Source organism: Lagopus muta, chromosome 6 (assembly GCF_023343835.1).
Source record: "Lagopus muta isolate bLagMut1 chromosome 6, bLagMut1 primary, whole genome shotgun sequence".
In the NCBI taxonomy this organism is placed as follows: Eukaryota; Metazoa; Chordata; class Aves; order Galliformes; family Phasianidae; genus Lagopus; species Lagopus muta.
Window position 1 is genome coordinate 451,843 of NC_064438.1, and position 22,230 is coordinate 474,072.

General features: G+C 39.0%; 1 protein-coding gene across 5 annotated transcripts in view; it reads right to left on the reverse strand.

The window, feature by feature from the left end:
• SPON1 (spondin 1) overlaps positions 1-22,230 on the reverse strand; it is a 329,330-nt gene that overhangs the window by 213,203 nt on the left and 93,897 nt on the right. For 4 of the 5 annotated variants that reach the window (XM_048948290.1, XM_048948284.1, XM_048948287.1 and 1 more), the window contains exon 2: positions 11,217-11,298. The gene's annotated coding sequence lies outside the window, so the exon portion shown is untranslated. Of the gene's footprint in view, positions 1-11,216; positions 11,299-16,774; positions 16,791-22,230 lie in introns of those variants that run through there. The other variant, XM_048948286.1, reaches the window with a different exon arrangement.

The window sequence follows — 22,230 nt, forward strand, 5'->3', positions numbered from 1 at the left end:
AGAAAGACCTCCACGATAAACAGTAGGGTAATGAAAATTGTCAAAGATGCACGGCTTGAAGTAATTTTTGAAAAAGTCTACTCTGAAATCTTAAAAATACAAAAGTCTTATGTTAAATAGAAAGCTCGGTACAAAATCATTTCATTTCATTTCCTTTTAAAAACCTTAGTATCCAATTGCTTAATGCAAAGCTTCCACTTTCAAACAACAAATTTACACAGCTGGACATCAAGAGCAAAATGCTGCTAGATTTCATACCAGAAGAAATACTCAGTGTTAGACATAGGAAATTGTTTTCCTGATTTACACAAACATCTGAGATGGCACATTAAGACCAACCTGATACTTTTAAGGGCTTTAAGCAAAAGCTATGAAGAGAAAGGATCACCCACAGTCTCAAAGTTGAGATTACTTTGTTTAGAGTACTCAGGAAACTAAGATTTAAGAGCTCAACTTCTCACTCAGAACAGGAAGCAGCAGCCTCTTGTACTACAGCATCCAACTCTCAGTAAGTTACACTAGCCCCATCTTACTGTAAGTTTTGTGGGATAAAGGAACTCACCATGGTCCCATCCCTCATTCTGTTCTGAAATTTCACCTACAGGAATGCCTTGTTTGAAATGAAACATCATCATCTATTCAAAAGAAAAATTTATTTTCAGCTCCAGAGTAGCGAGAAGAATTTGCTGACCAGAGCCTGGTACAACTGCAATTACCTATTTACTTGTGAAAAATCCCTACTACGATTGCTAAATATTACATAAGAGTGCCAGAATACTTCTTTAGAAATCTGGGGGCATAAATGTATCGTCCTGAGCACCATAAGATAGATGCATTTAAAATCTAAACATTAATATAGATTCCTAACAGCTCCCACAATAAAATTGGTTGTACAGTAATGTATTTTGAAGCACAATGCCTTCACGCCAGACTCACTGCCAGACATTCAACTCAGCCAGAACCCAGAATACATCACTTGCTTCAAGCACTTTCAGAATCCCTCAGCACTATGCTGCTCTCCCCAGCAAAACCACTCCTTGCTTTCAGAGCAGAGCATAGCAGATGGGGTGCATCTCCCAGAGCACAGCAGCTGGGTGCTGCATATGAGGATTAGCCCAAGAGTGCCAGGTTTGCTGCAGCTTTAAGTCTCATGCTGGCAGCGCTGGCAGCGTCAGCCCACCGCAGCACCGTGCCTCTGCATTAGCAATTATCTCAGCTACAGCATCACAGATAAAGCTGTATTGCTGCATGATCAATTTCACCACTAGGCACTGACATATTCACAAATGGTTTTGAAAGATAACCTGTAGAATGTGGATTCAGAACTATACATTAGAGGAAAGAGTCGAAGGATATAGTAATATATCTTAGATTTCTGTTGACTATTGGAATGCTACACAGATTTTTTAACTCGTATTTTAGCTATGTAACATTTTCTTTGTACCTTTTCAAAGCATCCACACACACGGACACCTATATGAAAGCTGTTCAAGCATATGTTACATTCTTTCAAAAAAGGAAAAGAACAAAACCATTAGCAACATTTCTTATTCGATTTTTAAATTATTATTTTTTTAATCTCCACTAAGACATCGGGGTCCTCCATTTATAAGATAAATTGATTTATTATACATCTTTGATCTCCTGTGTACGTACATGCAGTGGTCACTGACTGAACCCAAAAGATGCAAGGAAGTCTATATATTCTGGAAAACCAGAACTGAAAATGTAAGTTAACATCCAGAGAAGAAGTTTCTTCCAAACTGAGAAGATATGAGGCTACAGAAAACATGGAAGTATTCAATGTCTAACTCGTGCAGCAAATTTATCATCAGGTCATCATTCTGCAAACACTACTGTCATATAATGAAACCAATCAATTTAAAAGATGACTGCCAGTTCAGGCCAAATATAAGTTCTCATTACGGCACAAATTGTTTTTTTTTTTTCCTAAGCAATTCCCCCTTTGTTACAACATCACTGGAGAGAAAATGGTACTCGTTTGAAAGAAAATAAGATACAAAAAAAAAAGCATGATGTATCTCAGTAACATTACATAAAGAGAGTAGATACAAAGCTTATAGCTCTTTCAATATTCTACATTCTCTCATGTATTTCACACTGGAGTTTTTATGCAATAAAGACCTTGTTCTCAAACCTCTGCACGACAACGTAACTGTGTTTGGCCAAAGATCTACCTGGCTTGGCACTACACCTCAGCAGAGGCTAAAAAAAGGCCTAAGCAGTGCTATAGGAATAGGAAAAGCTTACATTGTGTTTATTCCTCTGAATAACTCCCCAAACCACAGGGCACTGGAGCAGCGTCTTTGAATTCAGCAATCTTTCTAGATTATTATGTATTAATATACATAATTAACAAATTAAGATGCTTTGAGGATTTTTTTTTTTTTTTTTTTTTAAAGAAATAAAAACAAATGGTAAGCCCCTTTGTTTAGTCTGGATGCTTCTCAGCGCATCTGGTTTAAACTGAAGTTTGTCATCTCTCAGAACACAGGCCAGTCTAACTGAAAAATACCTGTATAATCCAGTTTTTCATTCAGGAATTTTAAATAAAATTGGTAAGAATCAGAAAAGCTTAGGATGCAGACACAAAAATTTGCTCTATGCATATACTGAAGTCCCTCTCTACCACCATAGGACATAACAGGCATGCCCAGGTTAAGAACAACCTTGCAATGCATTGATACTCAGTGCAGCAATGCTTCAGGAGATGTTCCTTCAGTGAAGAAGGAAACGCAGCTGTGCTCCCTTTGCCACAGTCCACTTCTGTCTCATTCAAGACTTTTGTCCATTTTACCCCCAAGCTAGGGGAAAACAAAGAAATCTAGCTGGACAGGTATTCAGAACGATAGCAGAGAAATCTAAGAAGGTAATGGTAGAATCTTTTGAGTGCAAGAGAGCAGGATGCATATTTGCATGTGCATACATAGGCAAAGGAATGAGCAAACAGTCAAAATCAAGCTAAAATAATCAGCCATGTGAATAATAAACAGGAGAGAACTGCAGAAAGACTGCAGAAATTAAGTGTAGATTATTCTTTGCAATAGATCATACAAAGCATTAAGTTTCCTAGGTTCAATTTAAAACAACGCTTATTAATAATGCATCATTTAATTTAACAACGTCTTTTAACAAGAACAGAAAATTTGAAGAGATTTATTTCATGCATAAGGAAAATGCTGAGATTGTTTATAGCAAGCTGCTGCAGCTATTAATATACTCCCTGAAAGGTTACAGATTCTGTCTTTTAAGCAAAAATATCAGTGACATTTGGATCTGTTTGTTTAAGACTGCAGACTGACAGAATGGGGACATAAGAAAACGCACAGAGAATAGATGCAGTGAAGGTATATGCATCTACTTGCTATACTCACATTTAAAATATACTTCTTGACACGAATATTTTCTCTATCTTTTCAAATTCGTCTTCTGTGAAGTGGCTGTCATAATTCAAGTGGATAAAAACTCGAAACATTTTAACGTAAAAAAACCAAACCCTAATAAATGCTTTCACATACCGCGATGTTGTCTTCTAATAAAGTTACTTGTTGCCAGAAGTACTTCTAAGTTCTTAAAAATTAAGTGTTTAAAGTTATGTACCTCAAGTACTTTAAGAAACTTTTTCTTCCATCCAGTGAGAGCAAATTGTCTATTACTGTGCAGGGAAATGGCTCAATACCTGCTTTACTAAGCTTAGCATCATTCACGTAACATTGGCAGTGCCTGAAATACGATGCATGGAGATTAACTGTGTCACAAAGCCATTTTCCTTTCTCCTTAAAAACCAAGAGTAACTCAGGAAAACGTGAAATTGCTGATGCCAACTCATCTGAAGCTGTAGATATTCGCAAAGCAACGGGATTCCACAACTCTCTCATAAAAGCAGTCTATGCAACATTTGCTCTTTTCCGTACCCTTGCCTCTGCCAAAATGTAGATAATCTTTTCTCTCAGGAGCAACGCATACCACCACACTGCAATTTCTGCTGAAGCACCAGGAAGAAGAAAAGCTAATGAAATTTCAGGTCTCATTTCTAAGACCCAACTTAAGACCTTCTTATTGCCACCAAACAACAACAAAACGTAGATTTGAACATAGATCTGCAACTCAAGGCCCTCATCCTTTTCTTTGGATGGTCTTCTGCCTTATGATCACAGTGAACATTCACATACTACGTCCCTCCCTCTACTGTGTAGTTTCATTATATCACTGCTAGAAAAAGGAGCCCCTATAAACTTTTAAGTAAAAAAATTTAACATGTATTTGCATTCCTGTTTTCTTTCTAGCAAGCTTGTTTTTCTACTCCAAGTGCAATATCTTTTAAATGAACTCAGAAAACCCTTTAACAGAGTATTTCATTGGAAGTTGTCAGGGAAACTGGAAGAATGGGAAGAATTTGAGACAAAGGGAATCCAGCTAAGTACTATAATGTCACTTCACTCAAATTAAACACAAGTAAAAGCAGAGACTAAGAACAAAACGTCAGCTGCAGTTGTGTTAAAAGATCTAATGAAGATGGGAGAAACAAGAATGTGGTAGAGAGACCTACCTAAAATGAACTCAGAAGCCCTTGATTATAAAAAAAAAAAAAACAACAGCAAAAGGACAAGCACGGACTCTGCTCTCAAAAAAGAATCAAAAAACCTTAACTTTTCTTCCCTGTGGAGAATTCCACTGTTATTTCAAGACATCCCTATTCACAATGAAAATTTAAGAGCAATTCCAGCTGTCAGGCATCCTCTTCAATGAGAAACCAGATTAAGAGAAAACTGGAACTAACAAACTTTAAAAGGCAATATGTATCCCTCATGCAGGGACAGGACAAGAAAAGCCAAGGAAGAGATGGTATTGAACTTGGTGAGGGACATGGAAAACAAGAAGGGTTCTGAATGAACTTGCTGATGTGGTTGCCAAGTCACTGTCCGTCATATTTGAAAAGCACAGCTGTCAGATGAAGTGCCTAGCAACTGGAAAAAGGGAAATATCACTCCTATACTCAAGAAAGGGAGAAAGGAAGACCCCGGGAACTACAGACCAGTGAGCTTCACATCTGTGCCTGGAAAAATCATGGAACAGATCCTTCTGGAAGAGTTAAGGCACATGTGAGATGAGGAGGTGATCCAAGAAAAACACTGCAGGGCTTAACCACAGGGAGATCATGCCTGCCTAATCTAGTGGCCTTCTGTAAAAGGGCGACAGCATTGGTGGACAACGGAAGGGCAAATTATGTCATCCACCTGGACTTGTGCAAGGTCTTAGACATGGCACTGCACTACATCCTGATCTCTAAATTAGAGAGAGATGGATTTGAAGGATGGACTATTTGGTGGGTAAATAATTGTTTAGATGGTCATAGTCAGAGGGTTGCTGTCAACAGCAACATACACAAGTGGAGACTGGTCACAAGTGGTGTCCTCCAGGGGTCCATCTTGGGATTGGTGCTCTTCACCATCTTTATCAACGACACAGACAGTGGGATTGAGAGTACCCTCAGCAAGTTTGCCAATAATATCAAGTTGACTGGTGCAATTGACACATTAGAAGGGAGGACACCATCCAGAAGGACCTGGACACACTTGAAAAATGGGCAAATGACAACCGAATGAAGTTGAACAAGGCTAAGTGCAAGGTGTTGCACGTGGGTTGAAGCAATCCCAGATACAAGTACTGAGCCATATGGAAAAGGACTTGTGCATCACGATGGAGAAAAAGGTGGACATGAGCCAGCAGCACGCCCTTTCCGCCCAGAAGGCCAACAAGTATCCTGGGCTGCATCAACAGAGGAGTGGCCAGCAGGCAGAGGGAGGGGATTGTCTCCCTCTACTCTTGATGATGCCCCATCTGGAGTACTGAGTCCATCTCTAGGGCCCTCAATACAGGAAGGATGCAGAGCTATTGGAGCAGGTCCAGAGGGGGCCATAAAGATGATCAAAGGGCTGGAGTACTTCTCCCGTGAAGAAAGGTTGAAGGAAGGGCTAGTTCAGCCTGGAAAAGATAAGGCTTCGGTAAGATCTCATTGTGGCCTTCCAGTGCTTGAGAAGAGCTTACTGGAAGGAAGCTGACTTTTTATGTGGTGTGAGTGTGATAGGACAAGGATGAAAGGATGAGAGATTTACATTACACTTTAGGAAGAAATTGTTTTACTCAGAAGATGGTGAGGCACTGGAACAAATTGTCCAGAGAAGCTGTGGGTGTTCCATCCCTGGAGGCATTCAAAACCAGGTTGGATGGGATCCTGGGCAGACTATTCTGGTGACTGGGAAAAGATTAGAAGTAAATCATCTTTGAGGTCCCTGACAACCTAACTTATTCTATGATCACCCAGGCAATTCCCACTCAAGTCTTTGTTTGCTGCAGGTACTTGACAGAAACAGCATCCTGATCTCTGCTATTCAGTGTGTTGTATAAAGTTCAGTCTCCCAGACTAATTGACTTAATCTACTTGTTGACTGAAATCTCTATCTGTAAAATGGGATAACCGGATGAAATGTAATGGAGTGTGATATATCGAAGTCACACTTGTTAAACTGAAGGGTTTTGTCAGCCCCTGAGCTATAGGAAGAGGAATAGTCCAATTGTCACCAACAGGACTTACTAAACAATACTTTGGCAGCATAGAGATATTTCAGAATACCCAATGGATGCATAACTACAGGTATTAAAGTTTAAACAATCTAACAATTAAGAACAGAAAAGGTTTAGAATTATGAATGAATCCAATAAACTCTTTTAAATAAGCAGTGTAGATAATACCAAAATTATTGTAATCTGAAAGCATGGTAGTTTGTGTTCTGCTCATTGATCTCTGTCTCCATTCTACTTTTCTCACAGTCTAAACTAACATAAAAACTCTTAGGCATATTTTTTCTTCTCCTTTTTCTGAGTACTCTCATCATTTCTCTTTCGGATTTCCTTTGTCTAACTGCTCTCCATCCCTTAGCAGCCACTAGGGTACATACAGAACAGAACACCATGTTTACCTCCCTTTTTACATCATTTCACTGGAAGAATTTATTTCATTGCTTTGAAAAGCAAAGCATTTGTTTCACTACTCTCATAAAAGACAGGATAAAGCTCTGCAATAACGTGAGATATTTAGCTGATGCCTTGAGAATTTACTTTTAAGTAAATAAGCAACATTTTAAGCAACATTTGTTTACCTCAGTCAATTCAATTATTTTAATGTCAAGACTAAAGCATTTAACTCAATGTATATGTATTCTATGAATATTCGCTTTTCAAACATGTACTTTAATTTTCTTACAATTCAGTCTCACGTCTGCAATAAGAAAGCACCTAAGTTACGAAAAATTCACATTTGAAATTACAGTTCATCCAATAAGAACAATTAATTGGAGAAAGAGTACCAGGAACTCATTAACAAACTTTTAAAAAGTAACTGACAGTACAAATGCTATTCCTGATCTTCTGTGAGACCGTTTAAAAATTCATCAAAGAACTTTCCCATGAAGTTGAGCTTTGAAACAAAAATTTAGTGTTATCATAGATTTCCCTGCCCATTCGGTGTGGCGGCCTAAGGAGGCACAGGTGATGTGATCACCCTGTATGCCAGCCATCCCTCTGTTTTCTAAGTTGTTGTGTAGGCTTCATGGAAGCCAAAAAGGGGTTAAAGGGATCAACAGTGACAAGATTTTTTCAACTTTAAAAAACTGTTTGCCACGTGCAGAGCAAGAGATAAATTACTGGCTCTTTTGAGCCTGGACTTCATGTGCTCTGCTTAATCAGTAGCTGGGGAGACAGCTTCCAGAAAGCTACAGCACACACTGCCACGTGTGTGAGTTTCTTAGAAGGACAAATTGTACCCACTGCTCTAGCTTAGATACACACAGTTATTAAGTCAGCATCCCTTTGCCATCAGCTCAGACAAAATCTTGTTTACTCATAAACACTACAGTGACCGCTTGAAGTTAGAAGCCCAGGCCAAAATATCTTTGAGCATCAGCAGCAGTTGTTGGGAAACCCAGCACTGAGTCGTGGTTTGAACTTCAAAAAAGCCTTAGTTAACGCTGTAGACTAAATTACATTCTTAGATACACTTATCTATATTGTCTGTACCTGAAATTCGTGCAGCGAGTCTTTATGTCCACTGTCCTCACATTTAGTTTGCTAGGAATTGAAGTGAAATAATAAATATTCACAGAAAGAAGCAGCAGCTAAGTATCCATGACACTTTTACAAGGACACCAAAAATCTTAGAGCCATCTCCTCTCTAAAAATTAAGCTACGTGAAACAAGTACTGAAAGGTATATTATGTTCAACTACATAGCACAAAAAAAGATGCTCTGTCCACACACCGCCAGTGTAAAAACTCATCTTGCGGATTAAACTCCTGCAAGCCATGCAATTCAGCTAACATGTTCCGTTTTCAGTGCACAAGTACCCTGAACCACACGCTTGAAGCCAAGTGCAGCTGCCCCAGATGTTTCCACAAACAAGGATTTTTTTTCCTCTTCCAAGACAGGAAGAAAGATATATTCTAAAGCCTAAATGCCAGTGGCTTTACTTTCGAGAGGTTCTCAAAATTTGGCATCATCTTTCAAATTTTCCCAATGAATAAAGAGAACTAAATCTCTCCGAATCCCTCATCTAGTCCAGTCTTCTCATAAATCTACTGAAAACTCATCAATAGTAATAACCTGCAGATATTAATGATTCAAACTGAAAATCACCAGAGAGGACTCTTCACTGTGATCAAATGAAAGAACTGTAGATAAACCGTAGATACTCTTACACTGTCCAATATTTAGAAAAGCTGTAATACTTGATTAAAAATGAATAGCTTAATTACTAGTATTTCTGTTTTCAGAGTACAACTCTTAACTGAGATGCTTAGGTTCCATCCCAAATTCACCCATTGCTATTTTTTTTTTTTAAATACAAAAATTTTCCAGTAGGTAAAAAGCATTATAAATGAGCTTTTGGTAGAAAATGGTATTTATTTCAATCTTATGTTCCACAGAAGCAGCCTGAGAGTATTTGCAAGGTGACTCATCGGTTTTGCATTATAATCGGCACACATCAGCTGCCCTATCTGGTAAACAGCTGAAGTAATGAAGAAGAAAGGCAAATGAGAACAACAAAGGAGGAACTCCCCTGGCTTTGACATTCTTCCTTGAGTGCCATGCACGTATTAAAGAACCAAAAACCATAACAAAGGCAGCTCATAAAACCTGCCCACAGCTACCTTCACACTGCACAGCTCAGTGGACATCAGACAGACCACAGCCTGGGGGCATGCGATCAGTGACAATGCTGCCCAACAAAGCTGCTTTCCCAAACAAACAGATCTCTCCAGCACGTTTGCCCAGGTAGACTGATCACTTTAGAAAAGTTGCTCCAGACACAGCTCTGCTGACAAGAAAATAGGCCAATTTTTCACCCTCCAGAATCCGCCTGTGACAGGCAGCCACTGACAGACAGAGAATTACTGATGCGACATGTACTGCATGATGGACTGAAACAAAACAAACATCAGTAGGTCTTCACACACCACTTGCTGTTCTTTACCTCTTTGATCTTTCTAAGCTTAGATTCTTTAGCTACAGGTTTATGCAACTTCTCTGCCAGCAATGTTTATAAAGTCAAAGAATAATACTTCTCCACACCCAAAGTCTTGAAGTGGCAATAACACGATGCACTATTTGATGCCACCTCCTCCTGAAGTGTTTGCTTTGACTTGGCAGAAAATCTGTACCAAACTGTGAATGCTGATGTGCGAAATGAGAGCGCTTGTTCCACAAACAAGAGCCTTGCAAGTTAATTGCTCTGCTGAGCTGTTTACTGTGTACAACGTGGAAAAAAGTAACATGAAAGCAGCATTTTAAATTAATAGTTTTTGTTTTAAATTAAGTCATTATTCCTGTCAGAGCTAGTCAATTACATTTTTCACAGCTAGCTTCAGGGTAGCTCTGATTTTAAAGACCCAGCTCAGACAAAACAGGATTCTGTTTTACTGTGGTCTTCATCTTCTGCTCCGAAACATTAAGCCCACTGCTGCAGCCACTGTGCACAGTTATACATGAAACACATTCTACAATACTATGCTGTCTTACTGTCTGCTATGAGAAAGGCTTCAGATCTAGGCCATTTGTGTTTTATCTTGCCATACTTCCAAAGATTTCAATCAGAACTTGCATATTGCCTTCTGATACAAACATGGAAAAAAGCCTAAAGCTATCTGAATTAAATTTGGCACCAAACAGTTCTCTGAAACTATTATTTAACTAGTTTTAGCCCACAGCAAGGTTTTACAGCCAAGCTATAAACTCTTTAATAATAAGATGCCTAATAAAAGTGCTGACAGATCGTTCACAGCTTCAGCAGTGCTCATTAAAATGCACTCAAACAGAACATTGTCTGGATGAGGGATTCTCAGCGCAGAGGAACACCTGACATCTTGATGATAACCCATGCATTTCTGGCCACGTGCCCTTTTCCTAGCTGGACAGCATGTAATTACATTACTTTCTACAAAAATGACGACTTTGGCATAGAATGTTAATGGCCTGTTCTTTAGCTAACAAAATCATACATTACCCTTATGGAAGAACATGCAACTTTAACCAATATTTCCATGAGAATTAACTTCAAAGTAATATTTTTAGTAAAGGCTATAACAACGAATTGCATCACTCCAGGACTTTATTTCCAAACTCTTCTTTTTCTCATAAATTAATTTTTTAGCAGTACGCCCCTGTGCCGCAGAATATCCTTTTATTCATATGAGTGTCTCCCCTGAAACAGGGTGAGGGCAAACAGGTACTCTTTTCTGGTTTAAATATCACCTGCTCAAGCACACAGAAGAACCACGGTTGGTTCCTGCTTGGTTGCAGCAACAAGACTAGGTCTGTAGGCTGCAAACAACATCTGGGAGGATTTCAGTTCCCATGAAAGGCATTCTCAAGTGGTAGCAAACAGGAACCTTACAGATGTTCTTCAGATTTAAGAAAATATTAAATCATAGCCTAATTTATGTCTTTACCTAATCCTACCTTCTTCACAAAGAAGCAAGCTGCTTGCACAGGGCTGTGTCCAGTCTGGAAGGAGGACCATCTTGGTCACCCACATTTACCCCTGCTCCAATTTTATTTGCAGCAGGACATAACATGAGGAAAGCCCACTGACTCCTCAAATGTGTTTCCATCAGTCACAAATCTTCCCACATAAAAATTACCTGGACACAGAAATGGAAGTTGGTACAGCCTTGCTGGCAGGATGCTGCTCAGAAAAGGGCTTCAATCCACAAGCATGGAGGGCTGAAAGAAGAAAACAAGAATACTAACTAAAGAACGCACATGAGAGTTTACAACTCAAAGCTTGACAGAGTGAATTATTTAATTGAAATGTAAAATGTATCTGTAACAAATCTTCCCTGATTTCTGAAAAGCTTTTTTTATTTATTTTTTAATTAGAAGCCTATGAGACATCTGTTTTCCAGCATGAAAACATAATTTGTCATACCAATTATTGATCACCATAGAGCCTCTAATGAGACTGGCAGTCACAGAATCACACGATTCTCAACATCCATAACACAGCTGCAGGAAATAATTCTGCTTTTACAAGGCACTCCAGCCTGAAGTAGCAGATTATTTGAAACATCGTTGCTTAGTAGAAAATAGGTGCAGTGTGCATGGATCTACAGTTGTCATATACTTGCCTTTATTCTTCTTGAAGAATACGATATACAATACCATACAATACGATAATAATATAATACCATACAATACGATATACAACCATTTCTACTTTTTTCTCCCCCCCACCAACCAAGTCTCCTTGTCTTCTCAGGCATGACTTCTAGACTCATGAGACCTACCGCCCAGGGCCACGTTATTGCCTTTCTGTAGATTATCAATCTAGCCATGTGTTGACAACTTCTCTCACACTGTGACCCATGTATTTATAGCCCTCTATTTAGTTAGGCCATGTATCAGATAAGAGAAAACACAGAATTATTACTACAAAATGCTATAGACATTTGATGGGGAACAGCCAGAAAAATTACACTGCCATATACTGCCACAAAAGAAAGGCAAAACCCAGGACCACCAGTGGTCTCACAATGGAACTGCAGCTACTCTTTTAGGATTGTTTGCCTTCCAATTCCTGCCTTAAATTCTTGGATGTTTCCAGGTGCTTCACATCGCTTTCGCCAATATCCAGGGAAGGACCTTACGCCCTCTGTCTGCTCTGTGATACAGTTCACACAGAGCCACTGCTCTCAGTTTATCAGGCAAATCTCAAATCAGCAAAAGCAAAAAATGCTGCTACAAGTCACTTTCCAGTTGATGCAGCTCTCTTGTCTGACCCAGTGCTTCAGAGCATCAGATAATAATAAACCAAAGCCACAACACAGAAATTAGTATGCCTTAGGGAAGGATAAAACTACTGCACAGCAAGTACAGACAGCAAGGAGAGGCAGATGGGAGCGACCGGCTGAGCTTTAAGTTTGCTTACAGCTTCCCAACACCAGACAGGATCCCACTCTCACAGAACTTAGGTTAAATTTAATGAAGACAAGACTAGAGAAACTTGGAGGCAACATGCCATGCTGTAAAGATGCATTGTGCAATAAGTTAACAAAATCAGACGTTATTCGTTAGTATTGAAACTTACACAAGCTAACTTTTTAGCTTGAGAATCCCCCTACAGAATACTTGCTTCCAACGTGTCACCATTCCAATGGATATTGAGACAAAAATCCTTCGCAAGTCTTCAGGTAGATTCCAATCCTTTACACAACATGGTTGTTGTCATGTGAGCACATCAGAACTCCCCAGTTACTGGTGACAGAGCAGCACAGGGCTCCTGTGGAGCATGCACTTGTTGCACACCCACTTGGAGACTGAGTCGCCTCCCCCAGTCCTATTACACAGCACAGCAAGTATACAGTGGCTATTCAACTACTAGAAAATGTCTTTTTCACAGCAATACCTTGTATTATCAGCTACCAGAACATTCATTAGCCTTAAAAATGACAGTCCTCCTCTTTTGTGTCCTATTTTGGGTACTACAGGCAGCAGGGGTAAAGAAGCAAGATCATACTTCGGATCATTGTGCCGCTGGGAGCAGAGTAACCGTCAATTTGCCAGCACTGCCACATTTAGATTCACACAATTCACCTCAAAATTCCTTATCTTTCCTTCACTAATCCACACCTAATCTCCTGAAGAATTATTGGATGCTGATTTTCTGCTGTACGTGCAAGGCTGGAACCACCTCTCCTGAGAGCCTACCCTACTGTTTTATTTATTGAAATCAAAGCACTAATCCAGCTGAAATAAACAACTCCTTACAAATTCTACAGTTCATATATTAGTATGCAATTTTTAATGTACAGAATCTTAAAAATACAGAAGCACCAGGCTATCCCTGCTGGGCTAGAGTGCCACTCTAATCCAAATACTGTGAGACCTGATGAAAGACATCTCTCTGTATTCATTTTACCCTGTTTTCATAGCTTCGTGAATCTCAGTTATATCAATTCTCAGTCTTATTCTCTCCCAAATGAAGAGAAGCTGTGTTTTTGCATCCTTGTCTCTTACTCTTGAGGCAAGTTCTCTGCTTCATTAACCATTTTGGTTCCCATGCACAAACACATGATGAAAAACCATTCCCTATGCAGACAGGCTTTAAAGAAACACATGAGTTTCCTCAGCAGCTCTTGATCAAGACACAGCTTCAATGCTTGATAAAACTGGAGGAGAATTTCCCTAAATCTAGCCTTGATCCTGTGGCAGCATTACATCATCCAGTCACCAGGTAATGCACAGCAAGGAGCATCATCCAATCACACACCATAGGGTCAGGAGAACCCTAGGCATTTTAAGTCAGATGCTCACTTCTACAGCTGTTTTAATCAGAAGAAAATTACCTTAAAAGAGGCTCTCCGGCTCTTCCCTTGTTTACCATAAAACCTTTTCACTAGTCCTCCAGATCATCACCATTTTGACTAATAATTTCCCATTTAACAATTGTAAATACAACAACTTAAAGTTCATTTAATGTTCCCTAAACCAAATATGGTGTTTCTGAGAACGTCCCCCCTGCTCAGTAAGACCCTATTTCACATCATTTGCAGAAAACATTCATCTCATAGACTTTGCATGCATGACATTTTCTAAATCCAGCGTCCTAAAGAAATTCAAAACGGTGATTTGATGCTCCGAAAGTGTTAAGGGATTCACTTCTCAGACCCACCTTTAATAGAGGATCATTTTTAAACAATAATGTGGTTACCAATCATTCAAAACACTGCAAAATGGAGCCTGACAACTGAAGGGTCGAAAAAGGGAGAAAAAAGGGAGGAAAAAAGACAGGGGGGATGAAAACAACAGGAAATGTAAAGAAATCACTGCATCTCTGGAATTTGTGCTACTGGTACTTACAGGACTGCACTTTCCCTATGCTTTAAGTGACAAAACTTTCAGACCTATGAAGCACAGCACCATATTACGTGAGATAATTCCCCACTACACATTCTGCATATTTCAAAATAGGGGTTGTGCCCTTCATTGACATATATCTCCAAAACCAGGAGTTCATAAACTTGGGAATGCATGTCTTACAGTACTGGAAGCTCTGCAAACCATCTTGCTTCCTCATGCCTTATGCCTCCTTATGCCTCATTTCAAAATAAGCGATCACTCAAACCACCCAAAAAAAAAAAAAAAAAAAAAAAAGCAGTTAAATGAATCTTGCTCTCAAGGCTGTAAATTGGAATGCTTTTTAAACAGTAGTCACATTTTAGTCAAAGTGACAAATTTATTAGCAGAAATGTGTGTGTATATATACTGCACACTTTGTGAATTTAAATTCTGATGAAGATACTAAGTGATGGTGCTTTAAGGGTTTTTTCTGTCTCTCTCAGAACGCATCTTCAGGCATCAAGAGTGGAAGCAGTTTTGTTTTTCAATCTACAGCCCTCTATCATCAGAAGAAGTCACTGAAAATTAAAGTAGAACTACTACTCTACATTCCAGACAGAAGTTTTTTTTTGAGATCTACAAGTCTACTGGAAACATGTGCAAGCATCATTTCAATGCGAGGCAAATATTCCCATTTTATTTTCATTTCAGATTGCCTGTTTCTTAGTATATTCTTATTCGCCGAACACCCAACATCACAATTAAACGCACTTTGCATTTCATTATTTCCAGAAGAGATGCTTATTTTCACATTTTTTTGGACCCTTCTTGCATAAATTTTCTTCTGCTTGCAGAAAACAGTTTCCTGTAAAATCTCCTTGCCGATGGATCAAATTGCACAGTTTTCATTCAAGCTGAAGTCCCTGTGAGAGTTTTACTTGATTTAGGACTGATTAAAGACTGCAAACTAATACCCAGAAACTAAACATTTCAAAACATGCGGGGAATTTAGCTACTTTTTCTTTCCTGTCAATTTCAATCAATGAACTCTTTTAAAGCCTTAGTCCAACTACATATTGAATTAAAAGAGAACGCCCAGCAACTGGGGCAGTTCATACCCACACCTACAGATTTAAACATTACCAAGCAGGCGAGGAGCCTAAAGCACACTGCTTTCAGGATTGTTTACCCATTTTCCCCATTGGATTCAATCACAGAATTTCCATGGAGCAGAGTTCAGATGATATCTATTACTGCTTACAATTGCTTTCTCTTGCATGTTACATATTCCAACTTGTCAATTCAGTCTACTCCTTTTCTTGCTTTGCAACAATTTACAAACACATACATTGCACTTGTCATTTTACTAACAGAATAACAATATGAATCACAGCATGGCCTGGGTTGCAAAGGAGCACAATGCTCATCCAGTTCCAACCCCGTGCTACATGCAGGTCGCCAACCAGCAGCCCAGGCTGCCCAGAGCCACATCCAGCCTGGCCTCGAATGCCTCCAGAATGGTGCATCCACAGCCTCCTTGGGCAACCTGTTCCAGTGCCTCACCACCCTCTGGGGGAAAAACTTCCTCCTCATATCCAACCTAAACCTCCCCTGTCTCAGTTTAAAGCCATTCCCCTTTGTCCCATCGCTATCCACCCTATTCAATTATTCCCTTCATAAGAGCCTTTTTTTTTTTTTTTTTTTGGGGGGGGGGGGGATTAACAGTAGTTTTAATTTCTTTCAGATCCACATTGATTCCAGTGCTTTTTATAGTAGCAATTCAGTCTCAATATACACTTTTTTTCAACCTCAGTAAGGTGACTTGAAATATCTGTACATCTCATCCCACTCAATTCAGCTATTAAATAAGAGTTTCATTCTTGTCCATCTCAGCCCATTTCCCAGGGAGGGTTTATGGATATGTAAGTAATTTCTCCATCATTCCTTTTTTTTCCCTCTATCAATCGTACCACCACTTATACTACTTTTAAAGAAGCAGTGGCTTCTTCTGCTCAAAGTTTATACAGATATCCAGTCACCAGGTTCAACATAAGCCTTGAAAACACAACCCTCAGTTTAAGAACAAGTCAAAGGAAATGGTGCCCTCTGCTTCTGAGGAAAAAAGCATCACACACTTCTAATCACACATACCCCCCCCTTCACCCTCTGGAGTCCTTACTAAATGCACCCTTTATTGCAGTCACTGGGGCAGCTCATAACACTAGAAGAAAAATCACCTATTGATGTTGTATAATCAATGGATATTAAGATGTTATAATCACAAAAGAACAAGAGAGTTAGGCAAAGCAGACTAAGATAATAAGGAGAATAAATGGAAGGCTCACCCATATGCTAGGCTCACCTACAGAAAATACCAGAAGAGGGGATCTCCAGACAAGATCCTGCCCCACTGGTAGCCAGCTCTTAAATAGGTCTAGGAGAGGTGCAGCCAGGTGAATTGCCTGCAGCTGTGCTCCTCTGGCTGACTCATGGCTCGCATCAGGTGATCAATCAGAGGTTCAGGCCGTGACTCAGTAGTTCCCATACAGATGTAAAAACAGCCTCTCATTTATAACAAATACACCAATACCTTATTTATGAAATAGCTTTACTGCACCAAACACATTAAACCCATGATTTGCTAATGGATGGGTTTTTCTACTGGAACATACAAATAATTTAAAGCCTTAATACTAAGTCACTTCTGGTTACCCATATAGCCACTTGTTATTTGATCACTGTGAGCTACCATAAAATATGAGGTCAAAATTCATCCACTAATGCTCTACCATTGAAGTGTTTAGTGTTTCCTTTTTGCAATGCATGTTTTCTAATGCACACATTCCCTTTTTGCTTTTAGGTTAAAAAAAAAAAAAACAAAAAAAAAACAGGCACATTAAAATCAAACTCTCCCAACTTTGGAACTTTATGATGTCCCACCAATTCACTGATTTTCCTTAACTGCTTCCCCCCTCACCTTAAACTCATTTTCCTAGACTTGCCTGCATAACAGCATCCTTTTCTAAATACACTGCTAGGATTGCAACAGTGAGTCAACCCCTACAGCACTTAGCCAGCACTGCTTCTCAAGAGAATGTTCCAACACACTTATGCTTATGTTTGTGACCTTCTTGTTAACAACGAAGTGTTCCTGGAAGATTTATGAATGTTTAACAGGAGGAAAAAGCTATTTGGTCATAGGGATTCAAGGCCAGATTGGATGAGACCCTGGGCAACCTGATCTAGTGGGCAGCAACCCTGCCCATGGAAGGAGGGTTGGAAGCAGATCATCTTTGAGGTCCCTGCTGACAAAATGATAGAAATGCATTGAAGAAAAAAGGAGGATGGTTGTCATGCAAGAGGAAAAACATTCAAACTACATTATGAGAAGAACAGTTTGAGCACATGCAGAATGCACTCTGTGAGCTCTAACTGCACCACATCTATTTTCTCTTGCACTCGAAGCTAATCAAGGCTCGATGCTCTGTTGTAGCTCAGTGGAAAAAGATTGAACAACATCCAGAGCAAAAGGAATCCCCATCTTCCTGAACAACTTTGTCTGAGCAGGACACTGTTTAACCAAGCCCAATGCCATCTCCTAGCCTAAGGACAGATCCAAAACTGCACCTTTAGCACACCTAAGGAGACCAGCATTGCCAGTGCAGTCGGGCAGCAAACTGCGTGCCCCAGAAAACCTCAAGTCAGGTGCAAGGGAAGGATGAGAAAAGTCAGTTCATATAGCCATATTTTAATATGGATCTGTGGTATCTAATGATAACAACGTGTTGATTTGAACAGCTACTCACTTCCATCTTCTAATCTACTGACTGATGTAAGTACTAATTTATTTTATGTAAAATTCACAGGAAAGCTCCAGATGACATCCTGAGAAGTGTTCTATAAATAGGTACCTACTTCCAATTGATTGACACCCTTGCAGCTACCTGGAATGCATCTCAAACAGCTCTCAGTTTTGTTGATACGGGCACAGTTCATAAACAAACGCTGCTGCACAGAATACCCGGCTAAGAGAAAGTCATGTGCCACAAGGAATAGAACCCTTTGTGCTAAAGGAAAAAAGTAACCAATGCTTTTCAAAGCATCAACTGCCTGTTTAATTGAACCTGAAGCCTCACCGCCCTTATTATAAAAAAACTTCTTCCTTATATACATTCTGAATCTCCCCCCTCTTCTTAGCTTGAAATCATTTCCCCATGTCCTATCACAACAGACTCTTAAGAGTTTGCCCCCTTCTTTCTTACAGTCCCCCTTTAGATACTCAACACGCAGTGAACCTATAGGAGGCTGTATATATAGTGAAAGCAGTAATTTGTATTTATTTCATATATTTGTTCTAAAAACTTGGTAACCTTTTCAGGTAGTGACTAAATGAAGCCATGCTAAGGGTGCAGTACCAGTACCTAAAGTACCACTCCTTTAGCTCACTTCACTCCCCTAAGGCTGTTTAAATAATACTTGATATAGGATTATATTTCCTATGCACATAAGTATTCTTCAATGTGAATTTCAAAGCACTTAACACTTGTCTGGCATTGCAGTTCAATGGCAAAACTCCCACTGATATCAGCATCACTGTAGAATTCAGGGCAGTTCTAGCCAAGGCTTAAAATGTCTATTATTAAATGAAAGTGAATTTTGTATTACAGCAATTAAAATAAATGTCTCTTATAGAAGACAGAAGGCTAACTTTACTAGCCTTTTTTTTTTACTTCCAGCAAGAACCACCACCATTGGTTCCTTCCTAACCACAGCACCACAGTTGCGTGGAGGACAGGAGCATCCCACACAGCTGTAATAATCCCAGATAGACAGAGATGGGGGCAATTGCCATGGCTGCCAGTCCAGCAGTGATTTCAGTTCTCTCCAAAATCCATTAACAGTAATTTGAAGGGAAAGTCACTGATGCTCAAAGTTAGGCCCATGATTAATTTCACTGTCACTAATTGCATCTATTAGCAAGAAATGGTTCCTAAAAGCTAAGTACATGCACAAGTCTTTGAAAAACCTCAATGCCCCCTAGAAGAGACAAGTACTTTTTTCTTTGTTCATGTAAATTACTCGCTGTACATAATTCAGACAAAAAGCCAATTGCTCTGAGAAAAACAAGCAGCAGCCTTTATAAGCACAGCCCTGTATTAAAAATGTAAATTGAAATTCAACTGCCCATGTAACCTTCACCTCCCACTACTAAAGGATCTGTTAAGCTACTGTCTGATGGAATAACCTGAAGGCTTGCTTCTCATTTACTGGATGACTGACTAGCAGTACATGCACTTTCATTCATTATAATTGCAGTGTGAATTTTTTTTTTTTAAACAATGCAAAGTGATAGATACATCAGCTACATTAGAGAGCAAACTCTTAAAGGATGCTTGCCTGACTGTACTAAATTTAATTTTACTTAATTGACTACATTACAGCTCCACAGGATGACAGAACTGATAAAACACAAAGTGTTCTTCACATGCCATGAACGTAGCCTTCGAGCCACAAACTCAAAGCTTGGAATATTTGTTTTAGAGGTAACAATTCTTAGGGGTTTCCTCCCCAGCTATAAAAACGCAAACCAAGAAATAAAGCACATCCTCAGTTATTTGGCTTATGTATTTGAGGTTGAGGTTACACTGTTCCTGGGCAAAATCCATGTTATAATTCTTCAGAATCTGCCAAAATAATAAAATCTATTTGCCTTGGCTTCCCATGTCAGAGCTTTTAAAGCAAGTAATGGTTATTTCAATTATATATTTCATCTGTTGACAAGTTGCTATCCTATCCAGGCACGAGAAAAAAAAAAGAGCTGTGCTGATGTGCAGAAATCCAAAATTTCTGCCTAAGAAAGTGTAGTTCAGCTTTCATTTTGTAAATGCTACCTGTGTAACCAACAGACTTTTTTAAAGCAATAGCTCATATAAAACTGATGCTAGAATTTTAAAGGGTGTCAATTTTAAAGGTTGATTGCAATGGCAACAAAGATGCATTAATTTAAAGAGCCTGAAATCTTTTCCCTCAGAGATATGAAAAAACAATACTAGGAATGTGGGCCATTTTACGGTACGAGGAAGACAAAACTGAAAAAAAGCAAAGCAATTAATTTGCAATCAGCTTCTCTTTGCTAACACACACCCGTGAAAGGAAGACAACAGAGCAGGAGGACAGACATTCAGAGACTGATCCCACGTGTGGAAGCTCTCTGAGAAGCAGCCTCTTCTCATATAAAGTAGAGTTCCTGCTGCTTTCCTCATTGGAGACCTCGGGTCCCCCAGAGGAGAATGTGACAAATACATACCAATGCTGTGTGACATCACTGAACTGCAAGTCATTCTGACAGACATCAAGCTAAAAAAAAAAAAAAAAAAAAAAAAAAGCAGTGTTTATCCTTTTTAAGGGTAGGGAATTGATTCAAGCTATAAAACAAGAACAGAGGATGTAAATCACCTGATTTGCTAATATAACAAATTTTAATCAACCATCAGAACCATTAACAGCCAGCACGAAAGATGTCTCATGAAATAGGTCACAGCTGCAAAAAGATTTAATAGTGCTTTTGAAAGTTTAATGTCACTGTGCATCTCACAGTTCATAACTTTGTAAACTCTCATCTTTTTAATCAATCAGAGCACCGACACAAAGTTCAAAAACAGCAGAATGCTTTCAGAGAAGTTTTGACTTCTTGACTTCCTACTTGGAATTGAATATCAGAGGAGTTCATTATATTAGACAGTAAAAGAGAAGTTTTTTCGCTTTTATTTTTTATAAAGACTTCTCAACTTAAACAGGTATTCAGAAATAACAAAACTGAAACGAATTCCTTCAAAACACCAAACCAAACTTCCCCTATAAGAAGTCATGAAAACTTTTTTTTTTTTTATTAACCATTGGAAGAGCTGAACAACTCAACATTTAAAACTACTCAAGATTTTCTCTCTTTTTTTTTTTAAAGGCATGAAATGCACACACCAAGGACTTGGGAAATACTTATCTTAATTCCCAAACATGCTTGTAATATCTGATTTCAGACACTTTTTCACCCAGACAGCATACACCATCTCCACAACGTTTGATTTACTTATTCACATGTATTTGGTCTACTTTTAACGGTAAAATTTCAGACCATCTATTCAGGATTATTTCCTGGGTTCTCCTTTCAGCCACTCATATGTACTGAAATAATTCTTTGCAAAAATATCAGGACTGATGATATTTGGTGTAGCTAGTTTTGCCTCCAGGAAAATACACTGCATTAGAAAACATATTAACCAAGAGTTAATGTTCCTGTGTCAAAAAAAAGGCAATTATGATTTTGAAATAGCATTTGCAGTGTTTAACGCTAACGTATGCACAGCCACCTCAAAGGTTTTTAAACCCAACTTGTTTCCCTCTTACAATAGATGCTAGATCACATTTATCAACTTGTTCATTAGCATGCCATCTGATACAATACACTTTCCCTGCAGAGGCATGCTAACAGATGCTCCTTTAGTGCACATCCTACAGAATTGCCCTCATGTAGAAGACACAGCTTGAAAGTCATTGCCTGCTCTGTTGTAAGAAAGCTTTGTACACTGTCATGCTTATATGCCCGTATACCTTATTTGTTCTTCTTTATTCCCCTTTGTTCTTCTTTATTCTCCTTTATTCCCCTAATAATAGATTTAAGAAAGAATATATAGAAATGATGTCGCAGGGATTCTCAGAGTGTATTGGGAGGAAGGTGGCCAAGTCTTATCAGGCAGTAAAGCAAGTAGCTGCAGGTGTGTAAACTGGCTCTTTTTCATCCATGCAGATATGCTCAGTTAT